Source organism: Oryctolagus cuniculus, chromosome 4 (genome assembly GCF_051225735.1).
Source record: "Oryctolagus cuniculus isolate XC-2025 breed Fujian yellow rabbit chromosome 4, ASM5122573v1, whole genome shotgun sequence".
NCBI classification, from domain to species: Eukaryota; Metazoa; Chordata; class Mammalia; order Lagomorpha; family Leporidae; genus Oryctolagus; species Oryctolagus cuniculus.
This window is the reverse complement of record NC_142870.1, coordinates 158,609,456-158,634,785: the sequence shown is the minus strand read 5'-3', so window position 1 is coordinate 158,634,785 and position 25,330 is coordinate 158,609,456.

Here is a 25,330-nt window from a genome sequence, read left to right as displayed (position 1 = left end):
TTTTCAATAGCACATGCAAAAACGCTCTGTGACACTGGATTAATACACTATTTTCTTTTGAATTATTTTGGAAGAAAGAGGTTATTGGGAAAGGAGAATTCAAACTGCTGTGCCCTTGAGTTACCATCATATTCAGTTATATTCTAATTCATGCTGAGCAAGAGTGAGCTTGAAATTAAAGAGTAGTGTAGAAACAGTTTTGTTTATGTCTACCATAAAAAGGATGTTGCTTTTTTGTGTTTTTCCTTTAAACTATTGGATGTGTTTATGTAAACAAGGTCCCTGTTCTCAGTGCCAGATCAAACTCTCAAGGACAAGGTTTGAGAGTAAAGGAAAAAGAAAGTTTGATCTGTTACATATGAGGGGGTGGTGGACCTCCAAGGACTACTGTCCTCCTGAGTGAGGTATTTGAGGGTTTTACGTGAGTAAAGACTAAGAGGGACAAAGGATAGGAGCAGGTGCATGTTGGCTCTGGTCAACATGTAACAAGGGGCTTGTAGGAGTCACAGTGGTTTTATGGTCCAGTTACATGCTCAGCTTGTATCCAAGTTTCTGGTTGGCCAGCAATGCCATACTCTTTGGGGAATGTTTATGATGGACAAGTAGGCTTCAGTGCTTTCTGCCCTGGGCCTAAAATTCCCTTTCCTAGACCTGGAATTCCCCTAAACACAATCCCTTTGAGATAACACTAGCCACTGAGGTTGTCTCTGTTGGAGAAGCAAGTGATCTCATGAGTCCGGTGATTAGAATATCTTAGGGCCATCTATACTACCCCCTTAATTCGGAGAGTTAAGTTCAGATAGCTTGGCTAGGAGATGGGGGCCTGCTGGTATCTAGCATCTGCATTAAGGCACTGTCTGAGGTCTTGGTTTCAGATGGGTCGAGGTAATGATGAATCTAATCAAATGAAAGGTGATTTTTTTTTTTTTTTTTTGGTGATTGGAACTTTAGACAAGTATGTAAATGATTACAGTGCAAGCTTTCTGGGAAGTTGCACTGTACGCTCAACTCAGTTCTCTGTAGCTGTGAAACGGAGCTGTCTTTCCAAATTGAATGTGCTGGTTCTGTCATCCGTAATCTTTTATGTGGAAGAAAAGCCCAGTGCATTTAGTAATTTTAGAGAATTTGAAGGAGCTCAGCTTGCCTGCTGTTATTACTTATCTTCTCGGGTACCCTTGTGCTCATGATAGAGCCAATAAATGGATTTAGTGGGAACACACTTATTGGCAGTAGGGGAAAAATAACCCATTTAACATTTCAGATGTAAAAGTTGTCATTGTATGTGAAGAATAGAATATTTTGGTAAAAGCGGGGAAGAAATGTAAGAAAAACAATCATTGTTTCACAATAAAAGATGCAGGATTCCATGAAGTATTTGGGAAGGGAGATAATGTAAAGTGTCAAATGCAATAATGCTATTATATATTCATTTGATAATTCAGCCTTGCATTTGCCTGCTTTTCTAAGTCCTGGGCAGACAGCAGGGAACAATTCAGAAGACCAAAGTATCAAGAAGAAAAAATAGCTTATTCCTTATAGTCACACATTTGGCTCATCCTAAGTACACTGAATTCCTGAAAAAGTCAAGATGATCCTGGTAACAGTGATAGCCATCATTTTGAAGACTCTGCACTAGACATTGCATATGGATGGCAGTTTTCATGGTGAATTCATCCTGTGTGCTGGCTGAGGAGTCTGAGGCTTAGAGAGGTCTGAGGTTGTCACTAGTTCTTTTTGTCTTCAGAGAACAACATGGCTACTACTGTTCTTTATATTTTTGAAGAATGTGCTTTGGTTTATTTCTACTCGTTTGCTTGGAGAGAGAATTCAAGCATCTTCAATACGTTGCTAGCCCAGTACTCTGTGTCTACAACTGATCGCAGTAAAAGCTGCCTTGATTGTGGTTTTTGAAGATTCCTCAGCAATAAGGGCTCTTACATACATTTTGAATGAACTCTGCCTTTCTCTAAATGGGACTCAGTAAGTGTGGCAAGTCCTGGGTATGCTCTGCACTCTCATTCTGCCTGGCTCTGTACCAGGTGGTGATTAGAAGAGCGAGCTCTGAGGCTCTGTGGGGAGCCTTTTCTAGTTTCTCATCAAGATGGAACTTAGAGAAGACAGGCAAATGGAATGTGAGAACACTGGTTATGTAGTGGGAAAACAGCTGGGACTTCCATATTTTAATGTAAACATTTGAACTGTTTGAAAAAGTCACCCAAGTGACACTGAGCAAATTCCACATAACATTTGGTTCTCTTTAGCTACAAAACTGAAGTCCGCTAACACTGTACCTGATCTCTGAGAACTCCTGGGGTAAATGTTCATAGGACAACAGCAGAAATCCCTTTCACTTACTTGATTAGAGTTCCTTACCTACTACCTAGGGCCAGGCTTCTAGGGATGAATGTTATTAAGTAGCAAAAGTTACCTTTTTGTTCCAAAGATTTATTTGTTTATTTGAAAGGCAGATTTACAGAGAGAGGGGAGAGAGTTCTTCCATCTTTTGGTTCACTCCCTACATGGCCACAACATCCAGGGCTGGGCCAGGCCAAAGCCAGGAGCCAGGAGCTTCATCCAGGTCTCCCATGTGGGTGCAGGGTCCTAAGCACTTAAGCCATCTTTTGCTGCTTTCCCAGGTGCATAAGCAGGGAGCTGAATCGGAAGTGGAGCAGCCAGGACTTGAACTAGCATCCATATGGATGCCAGCTCTGCAAGCAGCAATTTTCCTGCTAACCCACGGTGCCAGCAAAAGTTACCTTATTAGTAATAATTTAAAAACAGTAACAGTAATAGCAACCCCCACCACCTCATATATTTTGACAAAAATATATGTATTTTTAAGACATACATCTTCCAATATGTATATATATATATAAAGACATTTATATCTTGAAATTTTGGTTAAATTACATATGGATTTAATGTTTAGTAAATAAATGTGGATTGGTGTGTGTATGCACATTGTGGAGTTATATGGAATGAATTTAAAGGTTTCCTTTGCTGAAGGAATTAGAATTCAGTATTGGTGTTGATTGGGAAACAAAAAAAGATGCTTACTTATACAGACACATTGATTGCAATTTGTTAAAAGAATGAACATAGACTCATGTATAGGCAATCTGTGGGTATAGGTTAAAGTATGTACAAAACAACTTTCCATGTAAGATAATACCTGAGATGCTCACATATCTCTTTTTGGGTGGATAGATTGTTTGCGGGTTGGATATATTGGCATAGTCCCCAGTGGTGGTTTTCTTTTGTGAGTGATTTTATCTGATACAATAATAATTTTCAGATATCTTCAATGCTGTGATTGATAGCTTTGGGCAAACAAAACAGCTGGATTCCTAAATGACAGAAAGTAATATGCTTCATGTTACTTTTCTGAATATTAATAACTAGGTCATAATAAAATGGTATTTTAGAAAATTTTCTATTTCAAATCATTTGAGAGTAATGCTTATGTACATAAAAAGCAAATTTTACTTTGATTATAAAAAATGTTCCTTGATATATGATTCAATAAATTCCCCATGTTTTACCTGAAACGAAAAACTTCTGAATATAGGCAGATCACTTTGGCCATCCACATGGGAGACCTGGATTTTTTGTGTTCCTAGTATCCAGCTTTGGCCTGACTTAGGTCCAGTATTGTGGGCATCTGGGGAGTAAACCAGCAGGTAGAGGCTCTCTGTCCCTCAGGGCCTCTCTGTTTCTCTCTGCCTCTCAAATAAATAAATAAGTTTTAAAAAATTTAAAATAAAACCGAGACAAAGTTACTCTTGATGGAAGAAGTTTTATTTTGGGTCATAAGTTTGAAGGGTAATAGTTCAAGATCAAGTAGCCCTGTTTGTCTGATGATAGTGGCAGACTGCAAGGGTGAGCCTGGAAGCACAGGACCAAAACTTGATTTATACAACCAGCTCTCATGAAAACTGCCTTGTACCAGCAAGCTCCTAATGACCTAAAAACCTCCCACAAAGCCCACAGCATCAGACACCATAATTGGACCAAGTGTGTATTCATTAATCATTAACATAACACTTTAAGGTTCAAACCATGGTGCTCTTCTACTTAGATTATTTTCATTTTTTAAAAATATTTATTTATTTATTTGAAAATCAGAGTTAACAGAGAGAGAAGGAGAGGCAGAGTGAGAGAGAGAGGTCCTTCATCACTCCCCAGTTGTCCTCAACAGCCAGAGCTGCACCAATCCGAAGCCAGGAGCCAGGAGCTTCTTCCAGTTCTCCCACATGGTGGTACAGGGGCCCAAGCACTTTGGCCATCTTCTACTGCTTTCTCAGGCCATAGGCAGAGAGCTGGATTGGAAGTGGAGCAGCTGGGACTCGAACTGGTGCCCATATGGGATGCTGGCACTGTAGGCTGGGGCTTTAAGCCGCTATAGCATACAACTCATTTTTAACTGAAGAGATTCATTTTCTTCATGATATTCATTTGAATAAAGGAGAAACTAGTTTTAGGCAAACTGATCAGTTTTGTGGAGTTAAAAATGTCCGAAATTTCTGTGTTGTATCCTGTGGTAACCATGGGTAGTAACTACCAGACGGATAAAACGGTGCTGCAAGCTGACTGATTTGTAGTTTTGTGAGTTTGCACTAAGTTGTGTTAAAAGTTAAAGTTTTAATCTGTAGTTTTGCGTCATTATTCTTTTTAAATATTTTAGTATTTTCTAAGGCTTATGTTTTGAACGAAGTCTGAACATAGCCTGAATGAGAATTGTCTGTAGGTGCTCTAAGCAGGGAGGTACACATGAATCACAAGTGGAAAGAGATGAGGCACAATTATAAGATATTGTTCACCTTGATGTCTCTTTTCCTTTTTTCTGATGAGACACATGGGGACCTCAGCGATACTGTGAAACAACACAGATTCACAGAATTGGCCACTGAACTGGTGGGGACAAAAGATCAATAATACTTTGAAAGTCTAGAAAAGTGTAATTGAAGAAAAGAAGTAATAATGATAGGAAATAAAAAGGCTAAGATTATGAATTATGGAGCCACATGTGACTCAGTTTTAATCTTGATTCTGCTGTTTACCAACCTGACCTTGAAAAATTTTAACTGCCGTGAATTTAGTAATTTATGGAAAGTAATAATAACTATATATTATGGGAATTGAAGCAAATAATTCAGAGAACAAAGCACATAGTAATTTCTAAATAAATATAATATGTTATTACTAGGCATTATGTCTATAAGATTGGTATAAAAATCGAAACAAGGCTGGGATTAGTTGAAAGAAGTATAAATTGAAGCAAGAATTAGCAGTGTAAATCCAGCAGCTATTTTTGAAACTGTAGTTGGGTTACAAAGTTACTATTGACTCTTTTCTGTTCTACAGGAATTGTTTCATAAGCAATTCTGTATTTAGAGTGTTGTTCCTATGGGACCTTAGGTTATTAATAGAGTGCACTGTCGCCTGTTTCTTTGTACTAAAGAGCTCCTGAGGCGTAAATAGTTTCTCTGCCCCTGTGCCCTGGACATGGATTTTAGTCCATTTTATTGGGTAATAGGGACCAGGATCCCCAGAGAAGTAGTTATCTCTTCGCAAGGAAGACTGAGGGTAATATTTGGGGACTATTCATTGCAGTTTTAAATAAAGCTCTTTAAAAAAGTCCTGAGAGAATGCTATAGACTAGGTCTAAGGGGAAAGAAGAAGGAAACTGGATCTCTGGAAAGACTGCCTGGTAAGGGGAAAGTCCACGGCCCTAGACAAGGACACGATGAAAGAAGAGGAAATGAATTACTGGAGGTCAGACAAATGTAAGGGTGCTATTTTGACCCAAGAGAAGAATTTTTCTTAGAGCATCTCAAGGCTAATGCCTTGATACGAATTTATTTTACATTGGTTTTAGGCTTATAGAAAAATTTCAAAGTCAAGACAAAGTGTTTTAACTTGCTCGTCATCCAGTGAATCCTGTTGTTCACTTTCTACATTACTATGTAACATTGATCACAACGAAGAAGTCAACATTGGAACAGTGCTGTTAACCAGCACTTGCTTTCCAATATCACTGGCTTTTCCCTAAAGTATAAAGTCCCGTATCAGATGTTGTGTTATATTCAGTTCTCGTATCTCTTTAAATGCTTCTCACCTGTGATAGGTTCTCAGAGTTTCTTGTTGTTGATCACCTTCCCAGTTCAGAGGAGTAGTGGTCATGTGTTTTATGGAATTTCCAGATATTGACATTTGTCTGTGTATCTTTCAAGAATAGATCTGGGGCTGGCGCCATGGCTCAGTAGGTTAATCCTCCGCCTTGCGGCGCTGGCACACTGGGTTCTAGTCCTGGTCAGGGCACCGGATTCTGTCCCAGTTGCCCCTCTTCCAGACCAGCTCTCTGCTGTGGCCAGGGAGTGCAGTGGAGGATGGCCCAAGTGCTTGGGCCCTGCTCCCCATGGGAGACCAGGAGAAGCACCTGGCTCCTGGCTTCGGATCAGCGCGGTGCGCCGGGCCATTGGAGGGTGAACCAACGGCAAAGGAAGACCTTTCTCTCTGTCTCTCTCTCACTGTCCACTCTGCCTGTCAAAAACAAAAACAAAAAAAGAATAGATCTGGGTTACAGGCTTTAGAGATGAAGAAATGGCATTCTCATCACGTCAGATAAGCAGTGCATGCTAGCCACTTGCTTTACCACCGATAATGTTGACCTCTATTGCCTGGCTGAGGGCAGTCTTTTCTTTCTTTTATTTTCTTTTTTTATTTAACAGGTAGAATTACAGACAATGAGAGAGAGAGAGAGAGAGAGAAAAGTCTTCTTTACATTGGTTCACTCCCTAAATGGCCACAATGGACGGAGTTGCGCCAATCTGAAGCCAGGAGCCAGGAGCTTCTCCCTGGTCTCCCATGCGGGTGCAGGGGCCGAAGCACCTGAGCCATCCTCCACTGCCTTTCCAGGCCACAACAGAGAGTTGTACTGGAAGAGGAGCAACTGGGACTAGAACTGGTGCCCATATGGCATGCCAGTGCCGCAGGCGGAGGATTAACCTAGTGCGCCACAGCACCAGCCCCTCTTTTATTTTCTAAAGGTTTATTTTATTAATTTGAAAGGAAAAGTTACAGAGAGAGGGAGAGACACAGAGAAATCTTCCATATACTGATTCACTCATCAAATGGCTGCAATGGCTAGGCCTGGGCCAGGTTGAAGCCAGAAGCTAGGAGATGCATGCATGTCTCCTACATAGATCCAGGGACCCAAAGACTTGGGCCATCTTCTGCTGCTTTTCTAGGTAAATTACAGGGAGATAGATCAAAAGTGAAGCAGCTGGATCTTGAACCAATGCCCATATGGGATGCCGGTGTTGTAGGTGGCGGTTTAATCTATTGCACCACAACACTGGCCCCTGAAGGCAGTCTTTTATTTAAATGAATAAATGCAAACTTCATAATATTTATTTTATAATTTGGATTATAATCCAAAACTATGTTATTGTTCACAGTTACTCAAATGGTTACTCAAATTGTGCAAGCTTTGGCCATTGGAAGTTCTTTCAGTTGGCTTTTGTTTTCTTTTGATATGTTCCCATTGTTGTTGTATAAACTGTATTTCTTTTTGGTTGTTGTTGTTTGATTTAAAACAAATTTAGGAGGGAAAACATGAAGCATTTTTCTTTCTATGTCCAACTTATTTCACTAAATATGATGTCCTTCAGTTGCAACCATTTTGATGGAAATGATAGAATTTCACTCCTTTTTATAGATGAATAATATTCCACTATGTGTGTGTGTGATTTCTTTATCCATTTTCTTTATCCACTCATCTGATGATGGACATCTTGGTTGATTTCATATGTTCACATATTCCATATTCTGAACAGTGCCGCTATAAACATGGTTGTACAAATCTCTTTTTTTCTTTGATGGGAAGCTTTTAATTACTGCTTCAGTCTCACAGTTATGTGTCTGTTTAGATTTTCCATATCTTCTTTAATCTTGATGATTATAGGTATACAAAAATTTATCCATTTCTTTGAGATTTCCAATTTTTGTCATAGAGTTTTTCATGATAGTTTCTTATGATCCTTTGTATTTCAGTGGTGTTGGTTGTATTGTCCCCTTTTTTAGTTCTAGTTTTATTTATTTGAGCTTTTTCTCTGTTTTTATTAGTCTGGTTAAAGGTACATCTATTTTGTTTATCTTCTCAAAAATATTTTTTGTTGATCTTTTGGATTTTACAAGTTTTGATTTCAATTAATTCTACTTGGTCCTTATCACTTCTTGTCTTCTGCTAATTTTCAAGTTGGTTTGTTAATGTTTTTCTAAATCTTCAAGATACATCATTAGATCATTTATTTGAGAATATTGCTTTTGTAATGTAAGTACTCAATACTATAAACTTTTAATAATACTGCTTTCATTGTATTCCATAGGTTTTGATATGTTTTCATTTTCATTTGTTCTAAGAAAGCTTTTTAATTCCTTTTTAATTTGTTCAAGACCCATTCATCATTTGGTAGCACATTGTTTAATTTCTGTGAATTTTTAAATGTTCTTTTGTTCTTGTTGATTTCTAGTTGTATTCCATTGAGGTCTGAAAGATGCATTCTATGAGTTCAGTCTTTTTAAATTTACTGAGACCTGATTTGTGGCCTAATATATAGTCTATCCTAGAGAATATTCCATGTGTTGACGAGAAGATTGTGTATTCTGTAGCTATTGGATGAAATGTTCATAAGTAAATGTTAGGTCTATGAATAATATGGTCAAACTTTGATTTCCTTTGTTTCTTTTCTGTCTGGATGATCTCTCCATTGATAAGAGTGGAGTATTGAAGTCACCCACTATTATTATATTGGAATTGATCTCTCCCTTTAGGTCTGAGTATTTGCTGTTTATACCTGGGTGGTCTTTTGTTGGGGCAAATATAATTATGAGTGCTACATCTTCTTGCTGAATCAGTCATTTTATTAGTATATAATGTCCTTTGTCTCTTTTCAGGTTTTGATTTAAAGTCTATTTTATCTAATATGAGTATCATTACTCCTGCTTGTTTTTGGTTTCTCTTTGCTTGATATATCTTTTTCCAGCCTATCAATTTCAGTCTATGTGTATCTTTATTTGTGAAGTGAATTTCTTACAGGTAGCACATAGTGGACTTTTTTATTTTTTTAATTTTTATTTGTTATACAAGTTTCATCATTTTATATATACAGATTTAGTAACATAGTGATACTTCCCTCCCACCCTCCCTCTCACCCATGCTCCAACCCTCTTCCTCCTCCCTCTCACATTCCCACTCTTAATTTTTACAAAGATCTATTTTCTGCTTACTTAATGATGGTGTGTTTACACTAAGAAGAGTTCAACAAATAGTATGAAGAAAGAAAAAACACAGTTCCCCAATCGAAAAGACAAGCACTGTAAACAGTGTCTTGCTTTTTTATCTATTCAGCAAACCTAAGTCTTTTTGCTGGAGAATTTAATCTATTTGCATCCAAAGTTAGTATTGATAGATAGGAACTAACACCTGCCACTTTGTTGATTGTTTAGGGACTGTAACTGTCTGTTGGTGAATTTGGTGTGTCATGTATTTTCATGTTTACTTCTCTTGTAGGATTCACTTCAGAGTTTCTAGTTAGGCTGCTCTAGAGGTGATGAATTTTGTCTGGTTTTGCCTAATAAGTACTGTATTTCTCCTTCACTTCTGTAGGATAGCTTTGCTGAAAGTAAGGCTCTTCCCTGGTAAGATCTTGAATATATCATCACTCTCTCTTCTGGCCTGTAAGGTTTCTGCTGAGAAATCTGCTGTTAGTCTAATTGTTTTTCCTTTATATGTAACTTGATGCTTTACTGTTATTATCTTTAGGGTTGTATCCTTGTCCGTAAGTCTTGACAGCTTGACTACAGTATGCTGTCGCTCCCCCTCTTCGTGGAGGAGCAACACAGGACCCTGCGCTGTTCTTTCTGTCTGCTCGGCCCTCCCCGGGTTTGCTGCTGGTTCTTCCCGGGTTGGCTACTATCCCTTCCACCTCCGTGGAAGGGCGGTTCCCCCTGGCCGCATTCCCCACTTCCGCAGGGGAGCGGCACACCGCCGGCTGGTTCTCTCTGGGGGGCTGCACAGGTGTTCCTTCAGCTAGATGTTCCCCTTAGATGTTCCTGGTGCATGCCGTCTCTCTCCTCCTTTATAGTCCTCCTCCGCCAATCCCAACTCGGCTGCCCACACGCCGAGTACGCTGCTCTCCTCCAATCAGGAGCAAGTCCTACAGTTTATTAGCTGAACTGGAGGCAGCTGTGTGGAAGCTGTTTACTTCTCTCCCAGCGCCATATTGTGGGAGAGCAGATGCATAGAATAAGTCCTAATTCCAGTAACTCAGTCCAGTCCGGATTGCTCCCCACAGTATGCTTTGGAGAAGATCATTTTTGGATGATCCTCACTGTGGTTCTTTGAGCTTCTTGTATCTGGTTGTTCATGTCTCTAAAGATTTTAGAAGTTTTCAGCTATTTCTTTCTTCCTTCCTTCCTTTCTTTCTTTCTTTCTTTCTTTCTTTCTTTCTTTCTTTCTTTCTTTCTTTCTTTTTGACAGGCAGAGTGGATAGTGAGAGAGAGAGAGAGACAGAGAGAAAGGTCTTCCTTTTGCCGTTGGTTCACCCTCCAATGGCCGCCGCGGCCGGCGTGCTGCAGCCGGTGCACCATGCTGACCCGAAGGCAGGAGCCAGGTGCTTCTCCTGGTCTCCCATGGGGTACAGGGCCCAAGAACTTGGACCATCCTCCACTGCACTCCCTGGCCACAGCAGAGAGCTGGCCTGGAAGAGGGGCAACCAGGACAGAATCCGGCGCCCTGACCAGGACTAGAACCCGGTGTGCCGGGCCGCTAAGTGGAGGATTAGCCTAGTGAGCCGCGGTGCAGGCCCAGCTATTATTTCATTTAGTAAATTTCAATGCCTTTTTCCTTCTCTTTTCTTTCAGGAATACCTATAATATGGGTATTTGGTCATTTAATGGCATCCCATTTTTTGCAAAGGCTCTCTTCGTTCTTTCTTTTTAATTATTCTTTTCTTGTTATTTCTGTCTAGTTATTTCAGAAGTCGTGTTCTCCAGATCAGAAATTTTGTCCTCCACTTCTCAAAATTAAGAATGATATACTACTATACTTTTGATAATCTCTATTTTAAAATTTATTCTATTGAGTGAAATTGACATCTTTTGATTTGCTTACTATTTAATGCCCTTACTTATATTCCTGCTGAACTATAGTCTTTTTACTTTTCTAAAAAATTAAATTTTTGTTCATATTAAGAGAACAATTTCATATATTTTGTAGGTACAGTTCTAAGAAGGCATTCTTTTTATGGAGGTGTCAAGTGTTTCCAAGATGTTTACTTCCAATGCAGGACACACTTCACAGTTTCCTGTAAGGCTGATCTGGTGGTGGTGAATTCTTAGTTTTTGATTCTTTGGAAAATACTTTATTTCTCCTTCAATTGTAAAGGACAGCTTCACTGGATATAATATTCTTGATTGGAAGTATTTTTCTTTTAAGACCTTGAATATATCATCCCACTCTGTTCTGGCCATTAATTTTCTACTGAGAAATCTGATGTTAATCTAATTAGTTTCCCTTTATATGTAACTTAATATTTTTCTGCAAGTGTCTTGAGGGTTCTCTGCTTGTCTTTAGCTTCTGACAGATTGATGACATTGTGCCATGCAGAAGATCTTTTTTGGTTGAGTCTGCTTGGGGTTCTTTGAACTTCTTGTATCTGAATGTCTTTGTCTCTTTCAAGGCCTGGGAAATTTTCAATTTTTATTTCATTTAGCATGTTCTCAATGTCTTTTCTCTTCTTCTCTTTTCTTTTCTTTCTTTTCTTCAGGAATACCTATAATATGAACATTGGGTGGTTCAATGGTGTCCCATGTCTCATGTAGACTTTCTTCAGTCTTTTTAATTCTTTTCTCATTATTGTTGTTTCATTGAATTATTTCAAAAATCCTCGAGATCAGAAATTCTTTTTTTCACCTGGTCTAATCTGCTGTTAAAGCTCTCAATTATATTTTTTATTTCAGTGATTGAAATTGAAGATTTCATCTCCAAAATTTCTATTTGGTTCTTCCTAATGAGTTCTTTCTCATTAGTAATATTTTCATTCATGTCATTTCCTCACTTATTTAATCTCTCTTTCTGTAGTCTTTTGCATCTTGCTGAGTTGCCTTATAATTATTATTTTGAATTTTATATCTGTCATTTTATACATTGCCTTGAGTTTAGGATCTAATTCTGGAGGATTATTGAGTTCTTTTGCAGGCATCATGCTAAATTGTTTTTTTCAGGTCTCCTGTGTCTCTCCATTGACATCTGCCCATCTGATGTACTCATCCCTTCTTCTTTAAGGAGTAGGTAGGAGTAGGTTTTATTAGAAGAGTTTATGGTTTAGCTATAATACAGGTATCACTTGGCTTGTTGCTTTGGCTTTGGTGCTAGGTGAGTCAAGGAGTATAGTCTCTGAGTGATTTTTTTGTCTGAATCAATGTCTCCTGTGTCTATAAGTGACACAATGATCTAGTGTGCTGCAGTTCATAGGGATGGAAGTGTAGCATTTAGATGAATAAGGGTTTCCTTGAGTGTGTATCTTTGGCCCACAGAGAGCTTGGTGTCAGTCTTCTTGGCGAATGTGATAGCCAGGGCCTTGTTGGTGCTGAGGGAGACAAGGGTGGCTGCTCCATTGTCCCCTGGTAAGCTTGAGTGATATCAGGGCTCATGGCATCAATTGCTGTGGCTCTAGAACTGTGTGATAGAGATGGACTTTCCCTTCCTCAGGTCCTGCTTGAAGAGTCCAACCGGTGCTATGGCTTATAATACCAATCACCCTAGTCCTGGGTACTAGGGGATGTGAAATGAATTCTGTTCCAACCATTTAGGGTGCCTACAAGGTATACAGATTGTACTATGGCAGGTATGAGTCTAGTGAGGTAGAATACGGTTAGGTTCTTCCCTATGTCCCCCAGGTGGATTCTGGTGGAACTGAGAAATTTAGAATAAATTGTTACAGTCTTGGTGTTACAGAGTATAGTGGGTTATTTACCCAGGTCTTCCAGGTGTAAGCTTATTTTTTTATGAGGGCTGCTTCTGGTGTTAGTCCCTAGCAGCTTAGGCAAATCCCCCTAGCTCACATATAGTGCATTAAGTGTATCTCTGGAACTAATACCCCAGACCTCCTACAGTGGTAGGTTGCAGGGATCTGTCCTTTGCCCTACATGTTGCCTTGAATCTGATTACAATGCTGGTTGGAGCAGAAAGAGGCATGCTGCACAGCCTTTTGCTATTGAGTATGGTACTCCATGCGGGTCTTGGAGGGGAGGAAAGAGAAGCAAGGCAGTTTTCCTGATCCAAGCCCAGCAGTTGCTGTGACCCCAGTCAGCTCTCCAGGCTGAAATAAATTCAGTAGGTGACTGAAAGTCCCTGTCAGCTAAAACTGTGGTGTGTGGTGATTTCTTCCTACCTTGAGGTGTTAAGATGGCAGCTTACTGCTGGCAGCTGACTGTGCCGTGTGGCTGGCTTTAGTGGTATCTCTGTCATCTTTCCTCTTGTCCAATGGAGTCTTCATTTTTTTTGGCTTCTTTGCCAACAATTTTTCAGCAGTCAGACCCTGTAGTATTTCCTTTGTTCTTTTCATATCCCAGTGCAGCTTAAGTTAGTGTGGCTATACCCTATTCAACCATCTCGGATCCTCCCAGCATTTATTATTTTTTGATATTTGCATGATAGACATTCTAACTTGGGTGAGGTGAAACTTCATTGTGATTTTCATTTGCATGTCCTGGATGGCTAGAGATTCTGATCATCTTTTTTTTTTTTATTTTTTGCCAGGCAGAGTTAGACAGTGAGAGAGAGAGACAGAGAGAGAGTTATAGACAGTGAGAGAGAGACAGAGAGAAAGGTCTTTCTTCCATTGGTCCACTCCCCTAATGGCTGCTACAGCTGGCGCTGCGCCAATCCGAAGCCAGGAGCTGGGCACTTCCTCCTGGTCTCCCATGTGGGTGCAGGGACCCCAAGCACTGGGCCATCCTCTGCTGCACTCCCAGGCCACAGCAGAGAGCTGGACTGGAAGAGGAGCAACCGGGACTAGTACTTGGTGCCCCAACTGGGACTAGAACCCCGGGGTGCCAGCACTGCAGGCGGAGGATTAGCCAAGTGAGCCACAGCGCTGGCCGTGATCAATCTTTCATATGTATGTTGGCCATTTGTATTTCATCCTCTAAAAATGACTGTTTATGTCCTTTGCCCATTTCTGAACTGGATTATTATTATTTGTTGTTGTTGTTGAGTTTCTTGAGCTCTTTATAGATCCTGGATATTAATCCTTTATCATTTGCATAGTTTGCAAATATTGTCTCTCATTCTGTTGGTTGCCTTTTCCCTTTGTTGAATGTTTCCTTTGCAGTACAAAAGCTTCTTAGCTTTATGTAATGCCATTTGTCTCTTTTTACTTTTATTACCTGTGCTGCTGGGTTTTTTTTCCAAGAAGTCTTTGCCTATCCCAATGTCTTACAGAGTTTCCCTGATGTTTTCCTCTGGTAATATGATGGTATCAGGGTGTAGATTTAGATCCTTGATCCATTCTGAGTTGATTTTTGTATAAGGTGTAAGGTAGGGGTCTTGTTTCATACTTCTGTGTGCAGAGACCTAATTTCCCAGCACCATTTGTTGAAGAGACTGTCCTTTCTCCAGGGATTGATTTAGGCTTCTTTGTCAAAGATTAGTTGGTTGTAGCTGTGTGGATTACTTTCTTAAGTAAATTGGGAACAGAAACAATATTCCTCAGCACAATCAAGACAACGTATAACAAACCCAAAACTAACATCCTACTGAATGGGGAACAGTTGGAAGCATTTACACTAAGATCTGGAGGCATAGCAGGATGCCTACTTTAACCATTGCTATTCAATGTAATTCTGGAAATTTGAACCAGAGCCTTTGTAAGCAAAAGAAATTGAAGGGATACAAATGGGAAAGGAAGAAGTCAAATTATCCCTGTTTGCAGATGACATACTCCTAAATATAGGGGAACCAAAAGACTCACTAAGCAACTACTTGGACTCATATGAGAATTTGGCAAAGTGGCAGATATAAAATTAACACACAAAAATCAATAGCCTTTGTATACACAAAAAATGCCACGGGTGAGAAAAAACTTATAACACCAGTACCATTCACAATAGCAACAAAAAATTTAAATAGCTTGAAATAATTTAACCAAGGATGTAAAAGATCTCTACAATAAAAATTGCAAAACATCTAAGAAAGAAATAGATGAAAACACACAAAAAATGGAAAAATCTGTTTGTTAATTCTAAGAATTAATATCATCAAAATATCCATGCTACCACAGAACTTTACAGATTCAATGAGATTCCAATCAAAATACCAAGGACAGCCTTCTCATATCTAGAAAAAAGGCAAAAATTTTATGGAAACACAAGAGATCTCAAAAAGCTAAAGCAACCTTAAGCAACAACAAAATAATTGGAGGAATCACAATACCAGATTTCAAGACACATTTCAGTGCTGTCATAATCAAAACTATTTTTGTGACTGGAACTGGCAGAAAAATAAACATGTAGACCAATGGAACAGGTTAGAAACCCCAGAAATTAAGTCATGCATCTATAAAGAACTAATTTTTGACAGTCTTTTTACTTTCCATATGCTGAACACTTTGTTTAGTGGGGCATTACACCTTTGACTACAATGTAAATTACAAATATGTTACCTAAAAATGAAAAAAAAAACTGAATTTATGTAATTTTACTTATTTGAGAGAGAGAGTCAGACAGACAGACATATCTTCCATCTGCAGGTTCACTCCCCAAATGTCTGCAACAACCCAGATTGGGCCAGGCTGAAGTCAGGAGCCAATAAGTCCATTTCCGTCTCTGACATGGGTGGCAGGGGCCAAGCACCTGAGCCATCATCTGCTGCCTCCAAGGGTGTACGTTAGCAGGAATCAGGGTGGGTAGCAGAGAGAGACTTGAACCCAGACTGCCCAATGTGGAATGTGGCTATCCCAAGTTTTGGCTTAACATATTGTGCCATAGTACCTGCTCGCCCCCCATTTTTTGTTTGTGTTTTCAGCATTTCCTTACTTTATATCACTCAAAGATACTCCAGGCTCATCATTTATATTCCATTCTCCATCCCTAGAATCAGTCATTTCTCCAAGGATCCCTGCTTTCATTTTCTAAAAATGGCAGAGTGACATGAGAGTGAGGAATGGGAGTGGGAGAGGGATGGGAGGGAGGAACGGAGAGAGAGAGATTAGTTCTATCCACTGGTTCATTCTCCAAATCCCTACAACAGCTAGGGCTGGACCAGGCTGAAGCCAGGAGCTGGAAACTTCATCTCAGTTCCTCATGTGGGTGGCAGGGGACCAAGTACATATGCTATCATCTGCTGCTTTCCCAGGTGCATTAGCAGGGAGTTGAATCAGAAGTGGAAGAGCCAGGATTAGAACTGACACTCTTATGTGGGTTGCCAGTGCCACAAGCAGTGGCTTAACCTACTGCAACAAAACACAGGCCCTCGGTTTGATTCCAGCTGCTCCACTTCCAATCCAGCTTTCTGCTGTGGCCAGGGAAATCAGTAGAAGATGGCCCAAGTGCTTGGGCCCCTACACCCACTCGGGAGACCTGGAAGAAGCTCCTGGCTCCTGGCTTTGGATTGGCCCAGCTCCAGCTGTTGTGGCCATTTGGGGATTGAACCAGAGGATGGAAGACCTCTCTCTCTGCCTGTGCCTCTGCCTCTATATAACTCTGCCTTTCAAATAAATAAATAAATCTTTTAAAAGAAAACACAAAACAAAACACAGGCCCTGCTTCCTTTTATTAGAGTATTAAAAAGCAAGACCTGAGCCCTCATTATTTCTGTGACATCATTACTTCTAGGCTCGCTCAGAAAAGGAAGCAGGAAATATATGTGTGGATACTCATCTCTGTATACACACACAAACACACCCCCACATATACACACATCACACACGCCTACCCATATATGTACAGTTATTTTTGAAAATGCAAAACAATCCATTTGTATCTACATTGTCTATTTATCAGCATGTCATTGCATCTAAATTCAGCTAAATGTGATTTCATACTAATTTCTACAACTCTAATCTAGTCTCACATTTTGGCATTTATCCTTTTCTTTGGTGTAAATTCTCACTCACTCCAATAGTGTGAAAGCTGGTTCCTATTATCTGCTTTTTACTGACTTTTAATTACTGAATATTTATGTATATGGATATATGAATTATTTACCAATACCTTGTAAATAACAGCTTTATCAACCACATTATTTATATGCAGTTCATTTTTTCTTTAGGATTTCAGTTTCTACTCAAAGTATCCTTTTCCAAAATTGCTTGGTTTCATACTTTTTTTTCTCCACCTCTTTACTGAGATCAAGGCATATACTTGCAATACGGCATGTATTCCATTCTGGTATCCTCCAATTTCTTGGTGGATTTTATGTGCATTAAGGTAGACTCTTTGTACTGTGAAGTTCTGTGGATTTTGACAAATGCTTAGTGACCTATATCCACCTTCAGGTAGGTTTCACCTCCTTAAAAATTGCTGTGTCCCCTGGTTAATGACTCTTTTCTTCACATTGCAATCACTGCTGAGTTTTCAGTTCCAATCATGCTGAGAGAGAACACCTTTGCCTTACTCTTCATTTTAGGGGAAAGCATTCACGTTATCTCAAGCAAGTACGAGGTTAACTTAAGAATTTTCACATATATCCTTTATTAAGTTAGGAAAGTTCCTTCTACATTCTTGTTTTGTGGAGTCTTTGTCATGAGTGCGTATTGAGGTATTTTTCTGCATGCCCTGAGATAATCATAACGGTTTTTCTTATTTGGTCTATTAATCTGGTAAATTATATTGACTGATTTGTGAATGTTAACCAGCCTAATGCTTCTGGATTAGACTCTATTTAATTGTGTTGTACAGTTCATTTTATGTAAGGTTGGATTAGATTTGTTAATATTTTGTTAAGGAATTTGTACTCTTCATGAGAGACTGGTAATTTTTTGATAATATCATCTGATTTGGCATTGGAGTTATCGTAGCTTCATAAAATTAGTTGGGAATTGCTTTCATCCTTCAATTTTTTTAAAAAAAGATTTATTTATTTACTTGAAAATCAGAGTTACACAGAGAGAGAAGGAGAGGCAGAGAGAGAGGTCCTCCATCCGCTGGTTTACTCCCCAGTTGGCTGCAATGGCTGGAGCTGTGCTGATCAAAAGCCAGGAGCCAGGAGTCAAGAGCCTCTTCTGGGTCTCCCACATGTGTGCAGGGGCCCGACAATCTGGGCCATCCTCCACTGCCCTCCCAGGCCATAGCAGAGAGCTGGATTGGAAGCGGAGCAACCGGGATTCTAATCAGCGGCGCCCATATGGGATGCTGGCACAGCAGGCGGCAGTCTCACCCACTACGCTACTGTGCTGTCCCCATCCTTCAATTTTTAAAGACAAGATCACACAGAATTAGGCTTGTTTTCTTAAATGTTTCATAGACTTCACCAGTGAAACCTTCTAGGCCTTTTTTTTTTTAAGGTTTTAAACTACCAGTTTCACTTGTTTAAAAAATATAAAACTATTAAGATAAAAGATAAGTAAATAATGTAATTTACTAAAATTGGTAGATGAAAGGAAAAAACTATATGCTTATATTGATGCATCAGTAAAAGCATTCCACTGGTTAGCCTTTTAGTTTCCTTAAGATCAGTATGATGACTTCACTTTTATTTATGATAATGGTAATTTGTGTCTTCTCTCTTTTTTTTGGTTAATCTGGTAAGAGGTTTATCAACATCAATTATTTCAAATAACTGCCTCTTTGTTTCACTGATTTTATCTATTGTTTTTCTATTTTCAATTTCATCAAGTTCTGCTCTCATATTTACTTTTTCCTCCTTCTACTTCTTAATTTGTTTTCTACTTCTTTAATTTGTTTTCTTTTTCTAGTTTCTTTAGGAGAAAACTCAAGTTACTAAATTTGGGTCTTTATTTTGTACCTAATGTCCTTGTTTGATGCTGTAACTTCCTCCTAGCACAGCTTTAGCTGGATACTTAAAATTTTGATAAATTGCATTTTCATGTAGCTGAAAATGTTTAGAAGTATTCCGTAAGGTTTCTTCTTATAGCATGCATTTTGGTCTGAGAGTAGATTAAAAAAAATCCCTCTCTAATTTTTCCTGTTCCATTTTATTTGTTTCCTACCCATTTATTTGAGACTGTGTGTTGGAAACGGCAGCACCAGGCATCTTTGTTTCCTACTGGAGATCTTTTGAGGGTTGGATAATAATGTTCTTTTCCTGCCTTAGCAGCAATCACTGGGTCCTGCCTAGAGTGGGATCAGCTCTGGAATGTTTACATCACAAATGAACAAAGAGAAACAAAGATGGAAGAGAAGGAGGAGGCGAAAGAGCATAAGGCCACCTAATTGTAGTCCACGCACTGGACATAGTCTGGTGTCTTTATAGTTTTGTCTATTTTTTTGTTATATGAAGCCCAGATAAAACTATGTTTCCTTGGCAAGTTGTCTTGTCTTCTGGAGGGGTCTCCTTGTTCTCTGTCCTTGATCTCTCCAGGCTCTTTTTTTTTTTTTTTTTAAGATTTATTTACTTTATTTGAAAGTTAGAGTTACACAGAGAGAGAAGGATTGGCAGAGAGAGAGAGAGGTCTTCCAGCCGGTAGTTCACTCCCCAGCTGGCCTCAATAGACGGAGCTGTGCCGATCTGAAGCCAGGAGCCAGGAGCCAGGAGCTTTCTCTGGGACTCCCATGTGGGTGCAGGGGCCCAAGGACTTGGGCCATCTTCTACTACTTTCTCAGGCCATAGCAGAGAGCTGGATAGGAAGTGGAGCAGCCAGGACTCAAACTGGTGCCCATATGTGATGCCGGCACTGCAGGCGGTGCTTTACCGCTACGTCACAGCACCAGCCACTCTTCAGGCTCTTTCCTATACAACAGCCAGCGTCATCTTTTAAAACATTATTTGGGCTGATCTGTTCAAGATCTTGCAGTAGATTATTTTTATAAAAAAAGTATCTATATATTTGTTTGAGAGACAAAGAGGAGAGAGAGAGAGCGAGAGAGTGCTCCCATACAGTGGTTCATTCCCAAAATGCCTCCAATGGCCAGGGTTGGGCTGGGGCTAGAGCAAAGAACTAGTTCCAGGTCTCTCACAGGGAAGGCAGGAATCCAATCATTTGAGCTATACCATTACCATTGAATTGGTAGGAAGTTGGGGTCAGGAGCTAGAGTGGGGAATTGAACCTGGGTACTCTGATGTGGGACATGGGTTTCTCAATCACGATTCTAAGTGCTCTGCTCCCTGCATGCTCCCCACATTCAAAATAAACTCCTCCCCCCTTATCGTGGCATTGCAGGAAGCATCTCGCATTCTTTTCGAGTTTGCCTCTCGTCAGTTTCTCCCCTTTTCACTGTATTCTAGCCACACTTTTCTCTCCTTACATTACAGATTATTCTTTCCTTGGAAACTTTGAACTTGAATATTCTGCTTACAATATTCTTTCCCATATCTTTATGTGATTTATTTCTTTCTCTTTCACTTGACTCCTTCATGGGGCTTTCAGATCCTCCCTGTTTAAATAATATATCTCCTCCCAGAAACTTCAGCCCATTTAATTTTCCTTCAAGCATTCACCAATATGACATCAAATTATATGTTTATTTGTTTATTTTCTTCTACTCTTCTAGAAATGACAGCTCTATTATGGTTAAGTCTTCCCAGTTTTGTTTGTTGATGAATAACCAGCACCTAAAATAATGAATGATATGTAGTAGGCACCCAGACAATATTCAGTGAGAGAATGACATGAGAATGAAAGATATGTTGCTAATATGGCAAATAGAAAAATGAAAAGTGCTAGGTGATATTCCTTGTGGGGAAAGGAAGAAATTAGGACTGAGAAGAGGAAGACGTTGGAAGGCAGCAGTATATTTACAACAAAGCACCAAGTATTTCCATGGAAAAGCTTTGAAACTAGGCTGACCCTGTAGCATTACTCTGCATTTATATGAGAGGAGTAGACTTTTATATTCTTTTAAAAATCTATGTAGTTATTTAAAGGCAGTGACACGGAGATATCTTTTTTTCCACTGAGTCACTCCCCAAATGGCCAGGAGTCAGGAACTCCATCTGGGTCTCCCACAAGTAGACAGGAGCCTAGGAACTTGGGCCATCATCTACTGTTTCTCAGGCACATTACCAGGAAGCTAAATCAGAAGCAGAGCAGCTGGGACCACAACTGGATGCTGGTGTTATAAGCTGCAGCTTAAACCTGCTGTGCTATAATGCCAGCCTGGCCTTTATATTCTCGATTCTGAGTGTAAGCTCTTCCAAGGAAGGGAGCATGACCTTGTACAAGGTGGTTCTGTTTTGCCAAGGGCTGTTTCTTGAGAGGGCTGTAAGGTGAGAGCTTCTAGCCTATGTCACTTTCAGCAGATGTGAAAACAATCCTTCAGTCCTGAAGAGGGTTCTGGCAAGCGTGTGTAGCCAGCATCCCTGGCCAGCTTCTAGGAATGGGGTGTCGCTCCTCCACGAGCAGAGGAACAACACCGGACCGGATGCTGTTTTCTTTCCCCGGCCCTTCCCGGATTTGCTGCCGCTCCCCTGCCTCCGTGGAGGAGCGGTATAGGCAAGCTCTCCGACTCTCTCAGGGGGCCGGCACCGCATGTTGGCTCTCTCCCCCTTTTATAGTCCTCGCCCACCAATCCGTGCTCTGCTGCCCACGTGCTGAGCATGTCGGTTTCTTCCAAACAGGGTTTGGGTCAGGAATCAGCTAATTAATGAAGCAGCTGTGTAAGATTTGTTTACTCTCTCTCAGTGCCATATGGTGGGAGATCAGATGCATAGAGTTAGTCTTAATAGTCTCAGTGGTCTAGTCTAGTCTCGGTAGTCTCAGTACTTATTTCGCCATGTTGCGGGAGACAGGCCCTGCTCCCCACAATGGGGTATGCACGTGGAATGCAGAAGGAAGAACCTGCTGGAGTGCTGTATTTTGTTGTAGGAGAAAAGGCACTGGTTTAGATTTGTGCGCTGCAGTCCCAGTTAGAGATTGGACTGCAAAGCTTTAAATGTTTCTAAATCTCTGTATACTGAACAGAGATTCAGAGAACAAACTTAGTTGTTTCCTACACCCATCATAATTCACAATTACCAGTGAGGGAAGGCTGTAAGATCCCTGAAAGTGTTACTGGGAAGTTTCTCTATGCTCAGATCTGCCAGTGCATCTCAACAGCATGCCTCCAGAATAGACGTGGGTGGACATGAAGTGGACACACAGATACAGAAGAATAAAGGAAAATCCAAGGCCATTTTGTGATGCTGTCACAAAATACCCAAGACTGGGCACTTTGTAAGGATAGAGGTTTATTTGATTCATGAATCTGGTGGCTGGCAGGTGCAGAGAGCACTGTGCTGGCGTCTGGTAAGGGCCCCTGGCAACATGACAACATGGTGGAGAAGCAGGAAAGAAAGATGCTATGTGCATGAGGGGCCCGTGTGATTTCACGGAAACAGGAGAACAGAGCAGGGTCAGGCTCTCTCTTTTAATAGCAATCCCCTCTGCCATGGGAACCAATGTGCTCTTACCAGATCCGACCCACTCCTGGGAGACAGTGTTAATCTGTTCATGAGAGTGGAGCCTCTGTGACCTGATTACCCTCTACTGTGCTCCACCTTTTAAAATTCCCACCGGTTGCACACCACCACCCTGGGGACCACGCCCCCAGCAAAGTAACCTCTGAAGGAGCAACAGGGGGTGGGGTGGAGGTGGGTATCATCATCAATCATAGGATGCACCTCCAGGTCAGTAGAGGGCATCACCTCCCTTGTGAGTTGCATTAGGGTGGGATGTCAGAGCTGCTGTTGGCGGGTATAAAGTGCTTTCTGTACTTCCTAAATATCCTGAGAACCAAGGACCCTGCTTTAGCTTTTCTGGAAGTCTTCCATTTTAGTCGCAACAAGAAAAAGGGCAAACAAGAACTGAAATTCCCATAGGTCAAATATGGCAAAAAGAAGAAATGAGACTGGGCAGGGCAGTTAATCAGCCAAGGGTTCAGACAATACCAGAGCCAGCAGAGAGGGAGGCTGGGAGGGACTCTGTCTTGAAGTGGGCTAGAAGGATGGGGAGGAATTAGGGGGGCAGTGGCTGGAGGGATCTGCTTCGCCTTGTATCTGACTTTAGATCTTCTCACAGGGCCTTGGTTTCCTTGTCTGAGGATTATCAGTGTCAGATTTGATACTTCCTAGTTTTCGTTTCAAGTCCAACATCCAATGATTCCATTCTTATCAGTAGTTCCCAAAATGTGTATTCCTATCTAAATTTTCCTTAGAATTTCCCTTAATGTCAGTGACAGAACTTACATGGCTAGCTTATATTAAATATTTGACAGTAGTGGGTTCATCTATTCACGGATTTCACATGACTATTAACGCCTTATTTCAAGTTAAGCCAATGAGATTTGGGGCCAAACCTGTATAATTTCTTGAAATACATTTTCTCAAATATTTAGAGCTCAATGAGTCTAAACTTGAACGTAATATTTTTACATATTGTAAAAATAATCCTTTATCGAGAGTTGGCTTCCTATGATGTTTGGTTCTTTCCTAGTCAGCTCATCCAGAATTGAGAAAAGTGTGTCAATTAACAATTTTCTTCCTGAATACTCTTTTAGACTGCTGGGCAGGGAGAGGAGGAAGAGGGGGAGAGACAGAGATGGTCTCTTGTGTTCATCCCCAGATTCTGGGCCATATCTCATTTCCACTGGTGGTAGTTTGGTTTGGTGCTTCTGTTGTGTGACCTGAATCACTGTGGTATCCTTCGTTGCCAAAGTTTTATGTCTTTTATGTTACGAAAGTCCATTTCCTTTGTAAGCAATGCCCTATTTTCTCAGGATCGTCTCTGTAGTGCTGAAGTGGTATTTTTCACAGGACTTCCACTTGATTTCCTTTCTGGAGGCGTACAGCATGCTTGTATCTTAGAAATGCAGCTTGGGGCTCCTAAGACACTTCTTTGACCAGTGCTTCCTTTGATCTTGAAGAATGCCTATTTTTCCCCCCTCTCAAAAACATTTTCCAGGAAAAATAACAATATCTCTGAAATATTCATCACTCTGGCAATGCTGCAGCATTTCATCATTGCATACACATTTGTAGTGTTATAGTTAAAGAATATTGCACATAGTTTGAGATAAATTTATAAAGGGAGAATAACTAATAATATTGATATATTAAGTATTGTATGTTGTTAGTCCTCCTGTACAATGTTATAATGAGCCAGCAAAAATTACATATATTGCCAACATCATTCCAGTGTAATTAGTGAGAATATTGAAATCTATTTTAATATGGAGTGCCTATTCATAAATGTATGCCTTAATGGTGCAGAAATATTTCAAATAAATATATAATTATTTGAGTTAAAATTACATAGGAATCATTTTTGAAAGCAGGAATGAATAACTCTTTTGTTAGGCACCTGCAGTGGACACTAATTGTGGCTGATTGATATAACTCAGATTTTGTTTGTGTGAAGACCAGAGTCTAATGAGGCCGAAATCTCCATGCTATAGTGTAGTCTTTTTAAACCTATTTCTGTATTATCAATATGATATAATTTTGTTTCTAGTTTGAAGCATTCGTTTTTCATGATACAATTTCCTTAGTTTGCTCCATCTCAGGTCCCTCCTTAAAAAAACAAAAACTTTAAAAACCTTCCTTTATTCTACTGTGCATGATGTAGGTATTTAGTACCCTGAGGACTTTTTTGTTATTGCTAGCATTTCTTTTGTAGTAGATCCAAACTCAAAAAGTTAAACTCTTTTCTCTGATGCTCAGAATGAGACAAAAACAGAAACCGCTGACCCTTCTTGCTGCTGCATTTGGAAGCTGCATTGGAATGAGTTTTTATGGGCCATCGGCTGCTCTGTTCTACTGAGTGGGAACCACTCTGGCAATCAGAGTTGTGGACCAGAAATTATGCAAAGCTGTCTCAGATAATCTAGGGCACCAGTGACCTTTACTTTAACAAATGATGCTTATGTGTAAAATATTTACCTAACGTTGCACTGGTGGGCATCTCATGGTATATTTGTTAGGACATTTCTGTACTGAGAAATCTCTTTTTAGTTGGTCATAATTAAGTTTGGTGACAACCAGCATAAGATTCTGTGCTTTTATTATAATTAATAGGCTTTAGATGAACTCACTGGAAGGGTTTTAGACAGGTGGATCAGGAAGTTGTTAGATTACTTCAAAAGTGTTTTCTTTATAAAATTATTAGAATTT